Here is a 16760-nt window from a genome sequence, read left to right as displayed (position 1 = left end):
GCCAGCTCAGGAGGGGTCAGTGAGTCGGACGGCCGAGGCCAGGGACGCAGGGCAGGCTCTGGAGGATGAGCTGGAGAGGCCAAGTCGTGGGCAGCAAGGTGCTGACTTTCGTCCGCGCAGGTCAGGGGCACCCCCAGGCAGAGCCACTTCCGTGCGGGTGGGACAGAGGCCCCGGGGAGGAGGGCTGGACACAGAAGGGGAGGCAAGGAGACAGAAGACGAGATGGGGTGAGAGCGTTTTCCCAGCCGAGAGCAAGATGGCGTGTGCGAGGTTGGGGATGACCCCGTAGGATGGGAGGTGGGCCACGCCCTTGAGGACGTGAGAGGCGCAGGGTCCAGGGACAGTGGAGGCTCCACGAGAGGGAAGGTGGACAGGCAGGCCCCAGGTCAGGGAGAGGAGCGTGAAGGAGCCTCTGGAAGCTTCCACTTCCTGTGTGAGAGGAAACTGAGGGAGTGTGGAGCGGAAGGAGGGAGGAGAGAGAGCAAAACAGGCAGCCACAGGTCAAGGATGAGCAGGACCCGGAGGGGCTGCCCTCTGAGGGTGATGGTCACAACTGCAGTTTCAAGTACACCAGGAAAAGCGGACGAGCTGGCCTCTCTCGGGTCGGGTTTCATCAGGAGGCGTGATGAGGAGAAGAGGGGAAGGAGTGGAAGGGCCTTGAGCAGCTGTTCACGGGGCTGCAGGTCACAGCTGGGGCAATGGGGCCCAGGCGGGAAGCGGTGCGGGGCTGAGCGGGGCCGGGCGCAGCCTGAATTGCATGGACGATGCAAACGTGCCGCCTACCTGTCCCAGCCACGTGGTACAAGAGCCGGGCTTAGGAAGTCCCATCTCTGGGAATCGCACAGTGTCAATGGGAGCCCTCGTGGGAAAGAGCGGGGAGAGGTGTAGACGCAAATTTGTTCTGTTACTCAAAGAAACTGGGCCTCAGAGGGGTCGCTGTGGGGACCCACCTTCGCTATTTGTCATGTCATCCAGACGAGCCACGACGTGACAGCATCTTCCTGAGGCGGAGGGCGAGGTCCATGGGTCACTCCTGACCCCCCCCGCCCCACCCCGGAGCCCAGCACGAGGCCTCGGCGAGATGGAGCTGCCGGCCCCGTAGGAAGGGCCAGTGAGCGCCACGCCCAGGGTGGTGACAGCCCCACGGGAACCACCACACGGGTCACTCTCGACCTTCCCGAGAAGAGATGGGGTCCCGGGACTGCTCCTGAGCCCCGGTGCCCAGGCCCCAAGTCAGACAAGGCAGCCCGGCCCCGCCAGACACCCTGACGGCCGTAAGAAGCCGCCACCGGCTCTGCGCTGATTGGTAATGATGTGTTTAATGGAAATTTCAATGTTCATTATGGAATGTGGATTAATTAAGTTGAGAGGGAAGATAATGGAAAGAATTCCCACCGGACACATAACAGAGCAGGCCTGCTGAGATGGGAAGCGGGGTGGAAATGTACGGCCCTGCCAGACGCTCCAAATTTGCCCACTTGAAAAGCAGCGAAGGCTTCCGCCGCATCCTCTACAGCAGAGGTAGCGGCCGAGAACGCCAGGCCGCAGGCAGACCCGGCCTCCCTCCGGTTCTCCTTCGGAATTTGGGGTGAGGTGTGGTCGGTCCCCACCAGGCTTAGCACCACATTCAGGGTCATTGGTTCATGTCCTCCCGGGGCTGCGGGTTGGCTGGGCCCACGGGGATTCCTCTGTGCGCCTTCTTTCCCAAGGGTTCTGGGAGGCAGGGAGGAATGAAGTGTGCTTGGAGCTCATCGAGAGGCGTTGACCTCTGTGGGCAAGCGGCAGTCTGGAAGGAGCTGCCTGACCAGAGGCTCTGAAAGCTCTGCCGGTCAAGGGGTCCCGAACGTTTCCCCAGAGTCTTCCGGGGATGTTGGCAAAGTTGCCTCTGAATTTCCTGATGAACCAGTTGGAACACAAGGAGTGGATCGAGTTTTAGAACCCTAAATACCGAACCTTGAGTCCCAGGGTCCGTGTGGTTTAAGGTGGGGACTGCACGGATGCTGTGCGGAAGCCACGGTCCGCACGCAGCCTCCTCTCAGGGCCTCTGAGGCCCACCTCGTGCCAGCCTCCCCGGAGCCCACCTACGAGGGTTATTGCGTCCATTTTACGGAAAAATGCAGTGGGCAAACCACTGCTCCACACGGCACGAGTACATCTCACCGGCAAAATGCTACTTACCAAGCACCAGAGTCAAGAGAATACACAGTGTATGATATCAATTATACATACATAGTGTATGATGTTAATCGTACAGTCGGTAAAAATGTTTAAAGGCAAGACAGTGGTTACCTTTGAGGGGGGGTGTGGGAACGACCTGGGAAGGGTTATGAAGACTCTGGGCCGTGGCAATGACCTCTTTCTCCATGTAGCTGGTGGCTCCATAGCGATGTCCACTGTGTGATTACACGTGGATCTGATACAGGGATTTGAGCACTCTTCCATCGTGCTCCAATTAGAAGTATCTACTCTAAAAATCAGCAAGTACCGTGTCCATTAAGTTGTCCGGCAGAGAGCATATTCCTTTATCCATTTCACAATTTATCCTTTTCAGTTTACCCCAAACAAGAAAGTTTAATGTATCACAAAATGAAAGTGTTTCTATTACAAATGGGTGTTTTTCAAATGTATTCAGACTGTGAGTGGCTTCACTGTGTGCCTGGAGCTGGAGCGGTCCTGGGGCTCAAACCCAGGCTTCTAAGGGCACATCCAGGGTCCTCCTGCTTCTCTGCACCAGGGCGAAGCCCTCTTGCCTGAAATTGGACCAAGGGCCCGGGTAGCCATGGTTGGGTTCTCACCAACCACAGAGCTATTCTGAGACAGGCATTTCTTGTGGCTCACGAGAGCCTCGGGGCGATAATAGAAATTACGAACTCATGACCCCAGAGAGTCCGTGGTGAGGCCAAGAATACACCTCAGTTCCTGACTTCTGGCCTGTTGTGCTGACCAAGTCCATTTTCCATGCACCCAATTATCTCTAAATTCTCCTTCATCCTCTTAAATCAGCAGGATCTGCCAGAAGACACAAAGGAGGTTGAAATCCTTTTCCTATGCAGCAATTATTCACACCAGCCAAACCTCATTCATCAGAGGTAAACTTCTTTTCCAATTTATATTCCATCACTCAACCTTCTTTAAGTAAGAGAAAGTGACAGTCTGCTTCTGGGGAAGACAATTAGTTTATCCGGATCTCAAACAACGCAAGCAGCTCTTTGCTTTGGTGTCGGCGTCGTGTTTGCCGAAGTCTTCAAGAGGACAAACATGATGGGAACGCAGGTTCAGCTTGCAGGGTTCCACCGCCTGGAGTGGAAGGAGATGAGGGTGGGAGAGGAGGTGGCAGTGTGGGCCCGCAGGTGGTAGGAGGTCCGGCCTGCACCCCAAGCCCATTTCCTCCCATCCCATGCTGGCGCCCAAAGTCCCCTCCGGATGAGCATTGGACCCGTCTGCTCCTTCCTGCTGGAGAAACTGACAAACTCGGAGGCTGGACCCACAGGGGAGACTGGATGGAAGTGGCCAGCCCCAGGGTGGAGACCTCGAGAGACAAATCCACCGAGCTCACTCGGGGGTGGAGAGGGCTCCACTCCATGGGACAGCCAGGTCACAGGCTTTCTTCCTGCAGCCAGCCCCATCCACTTACGGGAGGGTGACAGAGACTGGTACCCAGCAGTCCTCTGTTGGCCGGTCAAGCCACACGGAGAATTCAAGGGAAGGGGACCACCCCCGACCTTCTTTCACGTGTTCATGGCGCCTTGAATACTTAGGGCATCCTAGGGGCGACAGTCGTTTGGGAGGGACAACTTTCATCTACACGGCTTGTCAGAGGCTCATGACACCAGGTCACATCCTGAGCTCCAGAATCTCAGAACAGCCAGAAACTGCAAGAGACTACCAGCCACAGATAAATCCCTGGAGAAGCTGTCAAGGAATATGTGCCAGAGTAAAAGTCCTGGGTGGCAAGGAGAAGGGGTGAGGAAAGATTAAAATGTAGGCAAATCTAAATAAACACTGACTTTAAAATCATGATAATATATCCTAATTGAGTAGAAGAGAGAATAAAATATGAACCTCAGTAATGCTGTTGGCAACACAATTAAATGTAAAATAGTCTTAAGTTTTTTGGATTGTTCAGAAGGAGAGATGTTTCCATTGAGGCTAGGTTCTGAGTTAAGTTTGTATGTTAAAATTCTAAAGGTAACCGCCAGAGGGATAAAAAAGATTGTAGTTTTATAGAGTTCAAAAACACAGAAAAGGGAACATGGATTTTAAATATGTAATCAATTCAAAAGAAGGCTGGAAGGGACATGAGACACGCAGAACAAAGAGAAATCACAAAACAATGCAACATTTATCAGCAGCCACAAAAAAATAAATAAACAAATGGACAAAATTCAACAGCTAAAGAATGGTCAGATTAGACTTTTAATTCAATCATATTTTGTCTAAAAATATTTAAAACTTATATAAATAAGTTGTAAAAGAGAGATATCAGACAAATATTAGCCACATATATGGAAAAATAGATTTGAACGCTGAAATATGTTGAGACTAGACGGAGTTACTGGCGAATAATCGTAAAAGATCAGTTCACCAGGAAGACAGGAAAATTCTAAACAAAATGGACCTAATAATATGACCTTAAGATACACGACAGAAACTAAGAGATGTCCCTTGAAGAAAATAATAAATCTACCATCATAGTAAGAACTTTTAACACGTCTCTCTCAGTAATGGAAAAATCAAACACAAATATGGAAATTCTCAATAATACAATAAGCTGAGTCTGATGAAAATATATAGAACTCTACACCCAACAACTGGAAAATATATACTCTTCTCAAGTACATATGCAACATTTATGAGACTTGACCGTGTGTACTAGGTCAAGTTTCAAAAACTTCTTAAGTATCAGTTTCAAAAAGAACGCTTTCTCTGACCATAATTCAATTGCGTTAGAAATCTATCATAAAAGCAATATACTTCATTTTGGAAATTTAAAAGCACATTTCTAAATAATTACTTCAGTACTCCTGGATTAAACTTTTAAAAATATTTTTTATTGAAAAATTCTTAGAACTGAAAAATTATGAAAAGGCTACATATCAAAACTTACAGATGTACTTAAATTTTTAAGAAAATGTATGGCCCTAAAATTTGTATAGGAAGAGGGAGGGCTAACAATTAGTGGGCTAAAAATCTGTGCTTGGAGGTGAACTAGCAGGGGAACTCCCAGGGTGAAGACCAAAGCGAGGGCACAGCCTCTGTGCACCCGGTGTGGGGTTCCAGCCAGCTCTGACCTGTGTTCCAGCCCCTGCACCGCGACTGCTGCGTGTTTTAACATCTGATGCTGCCTATTCTCTCCTTAACTTGACTGAAAGCAAGTCAAGCTTACGAACCATGGCTTATTTAATCTCTCTGTGCCTCGTTTTTCTCACCTGTGAGGATAAATCAAGACGGTTCCTAAAGCGCCTGGTACCTGTCTGTCCCCCAGGAGCTCACAGACCTACCTGCTGGTGTCACCCCTTTCACAGCTGCATGGGCAAAGGCTCGGAGCACATTCTCAGAACCGGAGATCTTACAGATGAGCCTTAAGGGACCAAAGGGCTCCTCCAGAGTGCTCCTGCTGAACCATTAAACATTGACATTAAACGCAAACATTGAATAAACTGCCATGAAGCTGGATACCACGGCCAGAAAAATGAATTAGCCACAGTTCCTCCCTCAAAAAGATCGGCAGTCTAATAGGGAAGAGGAATTGTTTTAAAACTAATTATAATAAAACTACAGTGAGATTTCACTACCCATCTATCTATCAGAATGGCTAAAGTGAACTTAGTGACAACACCAAATACTGGCCATGATGCAGAGAAACCTCATACGTTGCTGGTGGGGACACACAATGTGCAGCTGCTCTGAAAGAGGATGGCGGTTTCTTACCAAACTAAACACACCATCACCAGGTGGCCCAGCAATTATACTTCTGGGCATTTATCCCAGAGAAATGAAGACATATATTCACATGAAATCCTGTACAGTATTCACAGCAGCTTTATTCACAATAGCCAAAAACTGGAAATAACCCAGATGTCCTTCAACAAGTGAGTGGATAAACAAGCAGTGGCCCAAATAATAAAATAAAATAAAAAATCTAATTGCCACAAATCTCTCTCTCTCTCTCTCTCTCTCTCTCTCTCTCTCTCTCTCACACACACACACAAAGCAAAGCAGTGGTCCATCCGCACCATGGAATATTATTCAACAATAAAAAGGAACAAATTACTGATACACTCAACAACAGGAATGGATCAAAGGAAATTATGCTGAGTGGAAAAAGCCAGTCTCCAAAGGTTAAATAGTGTATAACCCGCTTGCAATGATGAGATTACAGAGATGGGAGAGCAGATAGTGGTGACGGGGGTTAGGGAGCAGGAGGGAGGTGGTGAGGCTGTAGAAGGAGCCCGAGGGAGCCCGTGTTGGTGGATTCAGGAACCTACACGTGTGATTAAATTCATAGAACTAAATACGCTCATTGGGCGTGTGGGCATGTGAAACTGGCAAATCTGCATTGCTGGGTGTTTTCTATTGATGTCAATTTCGTGGTTCTGGTCCTGTACCCTAGTTACCCAAGATGTTACCTTTGGGGCCAGACACCCTGACGGCGGTAAGAAGCCGCCACCGGCTCTGCGCTGATTGGTAATGATGTGTTTAATGGAAATTTCAATGTTCATTATGGAATGTGGATTAATTAAGTTGAGAGGGAAGATAATGGAAAGAATTCCCACCGGACACATAACAGAGCAGGCCTGCTGAGATGGGAAGCGGGGTGGAAATGTACGGCCCTGCCAGACGCTCCAAATTTGCCCACTTGAAAAGCAGCGAAGGCTTCCGCCGCATCCTCTACAGCAGAGGTAGCGGCCGAGAACGCCAGGCCGCAGGCAGACCCGGCCTCCCTCCGGTTCTCCTTCGGAATTTGGGGTGAGGCGTGGTCGGTCCCCACCAGGCTTAGCACCACATTCAGGGTCATTGGTTCATGTCCTCCCGGGGCTGCGGGTTGGCTGGGCCCACGGGGATTCCTCTGTGCGCCTTCTTTCCCAAGGGTTCTGGGAGGCAGGGAGGAATGAAGTGTGCTTGGAGCTCATCGAGAGGCGTTGACCTCTGTGGGCAAGCGGCAGTCTGGAAGGAGCTGCCTGACCAGAGGCTCTGAAAGCTCTGCCGGTCAAGGGGTCCCGAACGTTTCCCCAGAGTCTTCCGGGGATGTTGGCAAAGTTGCCTCTGAATTTCCTGATGAACCAGTTGGAACACAAGGAGTGGATCGAGTTTTAGAACCCTAAATACCGAACCTTGAGTCCCAGGGTCCGTGTGGTTTAAGGTGGGGACTGCACGGATGCTGTGCGGAAGCCACGGTCCGCACGCAGCCTCCTCTCAGGGCCTCTGAGGCCCACCTCGTGCCAGCCTCCCCGGAGCCCACCTACGAGGGTTATTGCGTCCATTTTACGGAAAAATGCAGTGGGCAAACCACTGCTCCACACGGCACAAGTACATCTCACCGACAAAATGCTACTTACCAAGCACCAGAGTCAAGAGAATACACAGTGTATGATATCAATTATACATGCATAGTGTATGATGTTAATCGTACAGTCGGTAAAAATGTTTAAAGGCAAGACAGTGGTTACCTTTGAGGGGGCGTGTGGGAAGGACCTGGGAAGGGTTATGAAGACTCTGGGCCGTGGCAATGACCTCTTTCTCCATGTAGCTGGTGGCTCCATAGCGATGTCCACTGTGTGATTACACGTGGATCTGATACAGGGATTTGAGCACTCTTCCATCGTGCTCCAATTAGAAGTATCTACTCTAAAAATCAGCAAGTACCGTGTCCATTAAGTTGTCCGGCAGAGAGCATATTCCTTTATCCATTTCACAATTTATCCTTTTCAGTTTACCCCAAACAAGAAAGTTTAATGTATCACAAAATGAAAGTGTTTCTATTACAAATGGGTGTTTTTCAAATGTATTCAGACTGTGAGTGGCTTCACTGTGTGCCTGGAGCTGGAGCGGTCCTGGGGCTCAAACCCAGGCTTCTAAGGGCACATCCAGGGTCCTCCTGCTTCTCTGCACCAGGGCGAAGCCCTCTTGCCTGAAATTGGACCAAGGGCCCGGGTAGCCATGGTTGGGTTCTCACCAACCACAGAGCTATTCTGAGACAGGCATTTCTTGTGGCTCACGAGAGCCTCGGGGCGATAATAGAAATTACGAACTCATGACCCCAGAGAGTCCGTGGTGAGGCCAAGAATACACCTCAGTTCCTGACTTCTGGCCTGTTGTGCTGACCAAGTCCATTTTCCATGCACCCAATTATCTCTAAATTCTCCTTCATCCTCTTAAATCAGCAGGATCTGCCAGAAGACACAAAGGAGGTTGAAATCCTTTTCCTATGCAGCAATTATTCACACCAGCCAAACCTCATTCATCAGAGGTAAACTTCTTTTCCAATTTATATTCCATCACTCAACCTTCTTTAAGTAAGAGAAAGTGACAGTCTGCTTCTGGGGAAGACAATTAGTTTATCCGGATCTCAAACAACGCAAGCAGCTCTTTGCTTTGGTGTCGGCGTCGTGTTTGCCGAAGTCTTCAAGAGGACAAACATGATGGGAACGCAGGTTCAGCTTGCAGGTTTCCACCGCCTGGAGTGGAAGGAGATGAGGGTGGGAGAGGAGGTGGCAGTGTGGGCCCGCAGGTGGTAGGAGGTCCGGCCTGCACCCCAAGCCCATTTCCTCCCATCCCATGCTGGCGCCCAAAGTCCCCTCCGGATGAGCATTGGACCCGTCTTCTCCTTCCTGCTGGAGAAACTGACAAACTCGGAGGCTGGACCCACAGGGGAGACTGGATGGAAGTGGCCAGCCCCAGGGTGGAGACCTCGAGAGACAAATCCACCGAGCTCACTCGGGGGTGGAGAGGGCTCCACTCCATGGGACAGCCAGGTCACAGGCTTTCTTCCTGCAGCCAGCCCCATCCACTTACGGGAGGGTGACAGAGACTGGTACCCAGCAGTCCTCTGTTGGCCGGTCAAGCCACACGGAGAATTCAAGGGAAGGGGACCACCCCCGACCTTCTTTCACGTGTTCATGGCGCCTTGAATACTTAGGGCATCCTAGGGGCGACAGTCGTTTGGGAGGGACAACTTTCATCTACACGGCTTGTCAGAGGCTCATGACACCAGGTCACATCCTGAGCTCCAGAATCTCAGAACAGCCAGAAACTGCAAGAGACTACCAGCCACAGATAAATCCCTGGAGAAGCTGTCAAGGAATATGTGCCAGAGTAAAAGTCCTGGGTGGCAAGGAGAAGGGGTGAGAAAAGATTAAAATGTAGGCAAATCTAAATAAACACTGACTTTAAAATCATGATAATATATCCTAATTGAGTAGAAGAGAGAATAAAATATGAACCTCAATAATGCTGTTGGCAACACAATTAAATGTAAAATAGTCTTAAGTTTTTTGGATTGTTCAGAAGGAGAGATGTTTCCATTGAGGCTAGGTTCTGAGTTAAGTTTGTATGTTAAAATTCTAAAGGTAACCGCCAGAGGGATAAAAAAGATTGTAGTTTTATAGAGTTCAAAAACACAGAAAAGGGAACATGGATTTTAAATATGTAATCAATTCAAAAGAAGGCTGGAAGGGACATGAGACACGCAGAACAAAGAGAAATCACAAAACAATGCAACATTTATCAGCAGCCACAAAAAAATAAATAAACAAATGGACAAAATTCAACAGCTAAAGAATGGTCAGATTAGACTTTTAATTCAATCATATTTTGTCTAAAAATATTTAAAACTTATATAAATAAGTTGTAAAAGAGAGATATCAGACAAATATTAGCCACATATATGGAAAAATAGATTTGAACGCTGAAATATGTTGAGACTAGACGGAGTTACTGGTGAATAATCATAAAAGATCAGTTCACCAGGAAGACAGGAAAATTCTAAACAAAATGGACCTAATAATATGACCTTAAGATACACGACAGAAACTAAGAGATGTCCCTTGAAGAAAATAATAAATCTACCATCATAGTAAGAACTTTTAACACGTCTCTCTCAGTAATGGAAAAATCAAACACAAATATGGAAATTCTCAATAATACAATAAGCTGAGTCTGATGAAAATATATAGAACTCTACACCCAACAACTGGAAAATATATACTCTTCTCAAGTACACATGCAACATTTATGAGACTTGACCGTGTGTACTAGGTCAAGTTTCAAAAACTTCTTAAGTATCAGTTTCAAAAAGAACGCTTTCTCTGACCATAATTCAATTGCGTTAGAAATCTATCATAAAAGCAATATACTTCATTTTGGAAATTTAAAAGCACATTTCTAAATAATTACTTCAGTACTCCTGGATTAAACTTTTAAAAATATTTTTTATTGAAAAATTCTTAGAACTGAAAAATTATGAAAAGGCTACATATCAAAACTTACAGATGTACTTAAATTTTTAAGAAAATGTATGGCCCTAAAATTTGTATAGGAAGAGGGAGGGCTAACAATTAGTGGGCTAAAAATCTGTGCTTGGAGGTGAACTAGCAGGGGAACTCCCAGGGTGAAGACCAAAGCGAGGGCACAGCCTCTGTGCACCCGGTGTGGGGTTCCAGCCAGCTCTGACCTGTGTTCCAGCCCCTGCACCGCGACTGCTGCGTGTTTTAACATCTGATGCTGCCTATTCTCTCCTTAACTTGACTGAAAGCAAGTCAAGCTTACGAACCATGGCTTATTTAATCTCTCTGTGCCTCGTTTTTCTCACCTGTGAGGATAAATCAAGACGGTTCCTAAAGCGCCTGGTACCTGTCTGTCCCCCAGGAGCTCACAGACCTACCTGCTGGTGTCACCCCTTTCACAGCTGCATGGGCAAAGGCTCGGAGCACATTCTCAGAACCAGAGATCTTACAGATGAGCCTTAAGGGACCCAAGGGCTCCTCCAGAGTGCTCCTGCTGAACCATTAAACATTGACATTAAACGCAAACATTGAATAAACTGCCATGAAGCTGGATACCACGGCCAGAAAAATGAATTAGCCACAGTTCCTCCCTCAAAAAGATCGGCAGTCTAATAGGGAAGAGGAATTGTTTTAAAACTAATTATAATAAAACTACAGTGAGATTTCACTACCCATCTATCTATCAGAATGGCTAAAGTGAACTTAGTGACAACACCAAATACTGGCCATGATGCAGAGAAACCTCATACGTTGCTGGTGGGGACACACAATGTGCAGCTGCTCTGAAAGAGGATGGCGGTTTCTTACCAAACTAAACACACCATCACCAGGTGGCCCAGCAATTATACTTCTGGGCATTTATCCCAGAGAAATGAAGACATATATTCACATGAAATCCTGTACAGTATTCACAGCAGCTTTATTCACAATAGCCAAAAACTGGAAATAACCCAGATGTCCTTCAACAAGTGAGTGGATAAACAAGCAGTGGCCCAAATAATAAAATAAAATAAAAAATCTAATTGCCACAAATCTCTCTCTCTCTCTCTCTCTCTCACACACACACACACACACACACAAAGCAAAGCAGTGGTCCATCCGCACCATGGAATATTATTCAACAATAAAAAGGAACAAATTACTGATACACTCAACAACAGGAATGGATCAAAGGAAATTATGCTGAGCGGAAAAAGCCAGTCTCCAAAGGTTAAATAGTGTATAACCCGCTTGCAATGATGAGATTACAGAGATGGGAGAGCAGATAGTGGTGACGGGGGTTAGGGAGCAGGAGGGAGGTGGTGAGGCTGTAGAAGGAGCCCGAGGGAGCCCGTGCTGGTGGATTCAGGAACCTACACGTGTGATTAAATTCATAGAACTAAATACGCTCATTGGGCGTGTGGGCATGTGAAACTGGCAAATCTGCATTGCTGGGTGTTTTCTATTGATGTCAGCAAAGCAGTGGTCCATCCGCACCATGGAACATTATTCAACAATAAAAAGGAACAAATTACTGATACACTCAACAACAGGAATGGATCAAAGGAAATTATGCTGAGTGGAAAAAGCCAGTCTCCAAAGGTTAAATAGTGTATAACCCGCTTGCAATGATGAGATTACAGAGATGGGAGAGCAGATAGTGGTGACGGGGGTTAGGGAGCAGGAGGGAGGTGGTGAGGCTGTAGAAGGAGCCCGAGGGAGCCCGTGCTGGTGGATTCAGGAACCTACACGTGTGATTAAATTCATAGAACTAAATACGCTCATTGGGCGTGTGGGCATGTGAAACTGGCAAATCTGCATTGCTGGGTGTTTTCTATTGATGTCAATTTCGTGGTTCTGGTCCTGTACCCTAGTTACCCAAGATGTTACCTTTGGGAGAAAAGGGGTGAAGGGTGTGGGGGGTCTCTCTGTACTGTTTCTTACAACTGCATGTGAATCTACAATTATCTCAAAATAAAATAGTTTTTCAAAGGAAACTAAGTATGGCATAACTTCAGTAGCAGAGATATAACTAAAGCAATATTTACAGACATCCAGTATGTGGACTGTATTAGTTTCTTGCAGCTGCTGTAACAAATTACCACAAACTTAGTGGTTTAAAACAACAGAAATGTATCATCTCACCGTTCTGGAGGCCAGATACCAGAAATCTAGGAAGGCCGCACTGTGTTCAGGCATCGAGGGGAGAATCTGTAGCCACATGGCTTTGATCTCTGCCCCATGGTCCAGGGACTCCTCCTCTTCCCTCTATCTCCCCTCTTCTGTCCAAAATCTCCTCTGCTTTCTCTTACAAGGACACTTGCCATTGGATTGAGGACTCAGCTGGATAATTCAGGATGATCTCATCTCAAGATCTTTAAATTACTTCTGCAAAGAATCTTTTTGCAGAGAAGATAACGTTTACAGGTTCCGGGGATTAGGATGTGGACATGTCTTTTGGGGGGAGCCACTGTTCAACACACTGCATGGATGAAGCCATCTGCGCCCTTGGTTTTGAGGACCCCAGGGAGGGTGGGACTCCAATAATGCAAAGAAATCTGTGCGACCTTAGAAAGGATCCCGCCCCACACCCAACCCACCGCATCCCCAAGTTCTCAAGGAAAGGCTAGCAGTTGGTGGGCTGCGGGGCCCTGGGCTCTCCTTTGGCTGAATGGCCCCTTTGGCAAGATCTCCTGAAACGCCCCTAGGGTCTCATTGCCAAGTCTACAAAAGCAGGACAGTGAGCGCAACGTGGTTTGGGATGGGGGGCTCCTCTGATGACCTTGAGCGGAGACAGACATGGGTCTGGCCTGGGTGAAGAGCCCCTCCTGCCCCTTGCAGGCGTTTGCCCATAAATCCTCCCTGGAACGGCTCTCGCCACACTGAACGTAAACCCCAGAGAAGGCAACTACAACCATTCGGGAGAGTTCACGTTTTAATTACTCCAGGAAAAGTTCATTACAACTCAGTGGCTGCTTACGCTGTTTTCACGAGCAAACAGACCCAGGCAGCCTCGGCTGGGGAGCTGGGATCTTGCTGTGTCGGGGCCTTGTGGAGCTCAGGACCCAGCACAAGTCCCTTCTTCAATTTAACTGAGACGAGGGAGGTGCCCGTAATGCTTTCCCGGCTGTGAGATGCTTTGTCCTGCTCAGCGATTCTCCTCCCAGGGTCCCCACGCTCCTCACTGCGCTGAATTCCTCCTTGTTTTGGAAGCACCACCCCTGGCGTTTGCATGGCAGGTAAGAGGCTTGGGAATCGGCCTGCCTGGATTCAAGTTCTGACTCTGCCTCTTAGTATCTGTGCAGCCCCGGGCACGTTACTCAGCCTGTCTGAGTCTCAGTTTCCACACCTGTGAAATGGGGGTGATAACGGCCTACTCATCAGCTGTTCTGGGATAAAGGCGAGATCTTGCACAAGCACCTGGTGTGCACTCAGGGGACAGCCACAGCAACGATGACCATGGCGTCATCATCTGGGGCCGTGGCCCAAGCAGTACTCTTCCGGTCCTTCCGACACCTACCCCTTGTTTGTCCTCACCCGCTGTCTGATGTCCCGCTCTTAAGAACACCTCATTCAAAGCAGAAAAGGGGCCGGATCAGCTTAGTCGGGGTCAGAAAACACAAGAAGGCGTGGGCGCAGACCTTTCCTTTGGTCTGCACGCCTGGCCAGATGTCAGCCCGTCCCCGCCCAGCCTGCAGGCCGCCCGCTAACCAACCAGGACTTGCAAGGAGAGGCTGTGCGCCCATCCAGCTTTCTGCAGATCCGTTGAACCCTCCTGGCTCTCGTGTTTCCTCCCCATAGAAACCTCTCCAGGGGATTCCTCTCTGCCCCTCAAGTTTAGCTCGGGGTGCCCCCGAAGACTGCCCTGAACGTCAGAGCTTAGGGTCAAGAGCGGGTGTAGGATGCTGACTCAGGAGCCGGCTGGGAGCGTGGGGTCTGACAGCGCTCGCATGCTTTGTGCTCAGGACAGAACGGAGGTGTCCGGAAGGCGTCAGCGCACCTACTTTGAGGATTCTCTGAAAAAGGAAGAGCCTGAGGTAGCCTCGCAGTGAGAAATGGAAATCACGTCAGTGTCATCAAAGCTGTCCCTGTGGCTTAAAATCTCTTTAACCTTGTGCACCCACCTGGGACGCACAGGTGCTCTGGTCCAAGGGATGCATAGGACAGGGTTCCCGGAGCAGCAGGTAGTGGAGCCACAGCACCATGACGTGCGTGCCGGAGGGACCCGTGGGCCAGGACGGGGCAGGACGATTACTCTGCTCAGGGCAGTGCCTTCCCCCAACCTACGTCACAGCCCCAGGTGTCCCAGCCAGACCGCGGAAGCCCCAAGGCAGAGCCTGGGCATCTGCCTTTCAACAGGCAGGACTGAGTCGATGGGGGTGCAGGGGAGGGGCTGGCCTGGAGGCGGAGCAGGGAGGGAGCTTCAGGCCCGTCAGGGTGGGGTGGCATGGAAGGGTCCCACCAGAGTGAGGCAGGGGGGAAGGTGCCCCACTCCGGCCTCCTCCACAGGCCCCCAGGGACCTCCACTTCCCTTTCTTCTGACCTGATCTGAGGTCACAGCTCGGGGTCAAGGGCCCGTGTGGTTCACTTCAGGGAGGGCAGGAGGGGGCACCTGGTGGAACAAGACCAGTGTGAAGACGCCTGCTGGGCCCCAGATTGCCATCCACTCAGCTGGTCAGTCCATCAGGCTACGTGTGTTTATTGAGCACCTACTGCTTTCCAGGTTTCATGCTGGACTATGGGGGTTCCAGAGGAAAAACCAGTCTGCTCACGGCTCTCGGTGGAGGGGCTGGTCCTGACGTCAGCTCAGCCTCCAGGCCCCTCCCACTGACCTACTGCATTGACGCGCCCCACGTGCATCTAGGACATGAGATAGCAAACGGAGCATCTCGTGGTGCGTGAGCCCGGGGTCAGCTGGGCTGTGATGAGGAGGACCAGATCACCCTTTGCCTCAGTCTGCAGAGGAAGGATGGTTCAGGGAAGAGACGTGCAGGGGGTGAAAGGCGGGCGACCTGAAGGACTCCCTCTGGGCAGGGAGAGCGGCGTCTCCAGGTGCCGTGATCACCCCGCGGAGAGCACGTGCCGGGCCGGCTGCGGTCGTGGCTCGGGATTCCAACAGACGCTGCCCTGGGACGCCGACCGGGGCTCGGCCAACATCGGACGGACCGGACAGTGTGGCTCAAGCACCGGCCGCCGGGCAGAGCGGGTGGTGGCCTTTCGCATTTTAGAGGGACCGTGGTGTCTCCTGAAGCGGCGTTTCCTCCAGCGGGTGGGGGTGGAGCGGCCGGCGGTTAAGAGGAAGGGAGCAGGCTCAGGCTGGACGCGTCTGTTTGGGCTCTTCAGTGGTTCTCACGGGACGTGTGGTTGGGTTCTAACGACTGTCGCTGCGTGAAAACCACCCCAAACATGGCGGCTTCAAACAGCCACATCGCCTCTTTATTTACAAATGCCCAGTGTGGGAGGGGCTCCACGGGGACAGCTCACCTCTGCTCCACACAGGGTCGCGGCTTGACTGGGGCTGGAGGACTCCGCCTCCAAAACAGCTCCATCTCAGGGCCGGCAGGTGGGTGGGAGCTGCTCCAGTGGGGGCTGGGGGCTGGGGGGCTGGGCCGACCTCCTCTCCAGGAGCCTCTCCGTGGGCAGCTTGAGCTCCCTTACAACATGGCCGGTGGGTTCCGCAGAGATTGTCCCAAGAGACAGGAAGTGACAGCTGCTATTTCTCACAAGCCGGGCCCACCCTATTTTAATTGGTCAAGTTGCCACAAAGCCAGCTTCAAGAGGAAGGAATTTAGACCCCACCTCTCCATGGAGAAAGTATCTGAGAATTTTGAGACCATGTTTCAAAAGCAGCACACGGATAAAAAAAGCATCTTGTGATTATGACTCTGGGCAAAACAATTAACCTCTTCGTATCACACTTTGAAATTATTTTTTAAAACAATCAAATTAATGATAGCTAACACGTCCGTGTTTACTCTGCACATAGCTGGGTTCTAGGCACGTAGATGAACACGTGTGATCCTCACGACAACCCTGACAGAGGCAATTGCATTTCACACTCGCGCAAACTGAGGTTAAGACGTGGAGTCACTTGTCACGAGGCCGATGGGTAGCAGATGCAGGGGTAGAACTCAGGCCGTCGGGGTCCAGGGTCACACTTGCCACACCCCCTGCCTCTTCTCCATCCTTGTACATGGAGCTCAAGCCGAGTAACTGACTGGCCACACAGGCAAGTGGATGGATGAGAAACAAATCAAGCTTAATTCCTTCAGTCAC

This window comes from Physeter macrocephalus, chromosome 2 (assembly GCF_002837175.3).
Source record: "Physeter macrocephalus isolate SW-GA chromosome 2, ASM283717v5, whole genome shotgun sequence".
NCBI lineage: Eukaryota > Metazoa > Chordata > Mammalia > Artiodactyla > Physeteridae > Physeter > Physeter macrocephalus.
Note: the sequence above shows the minus strand (reverse complement) of the source record.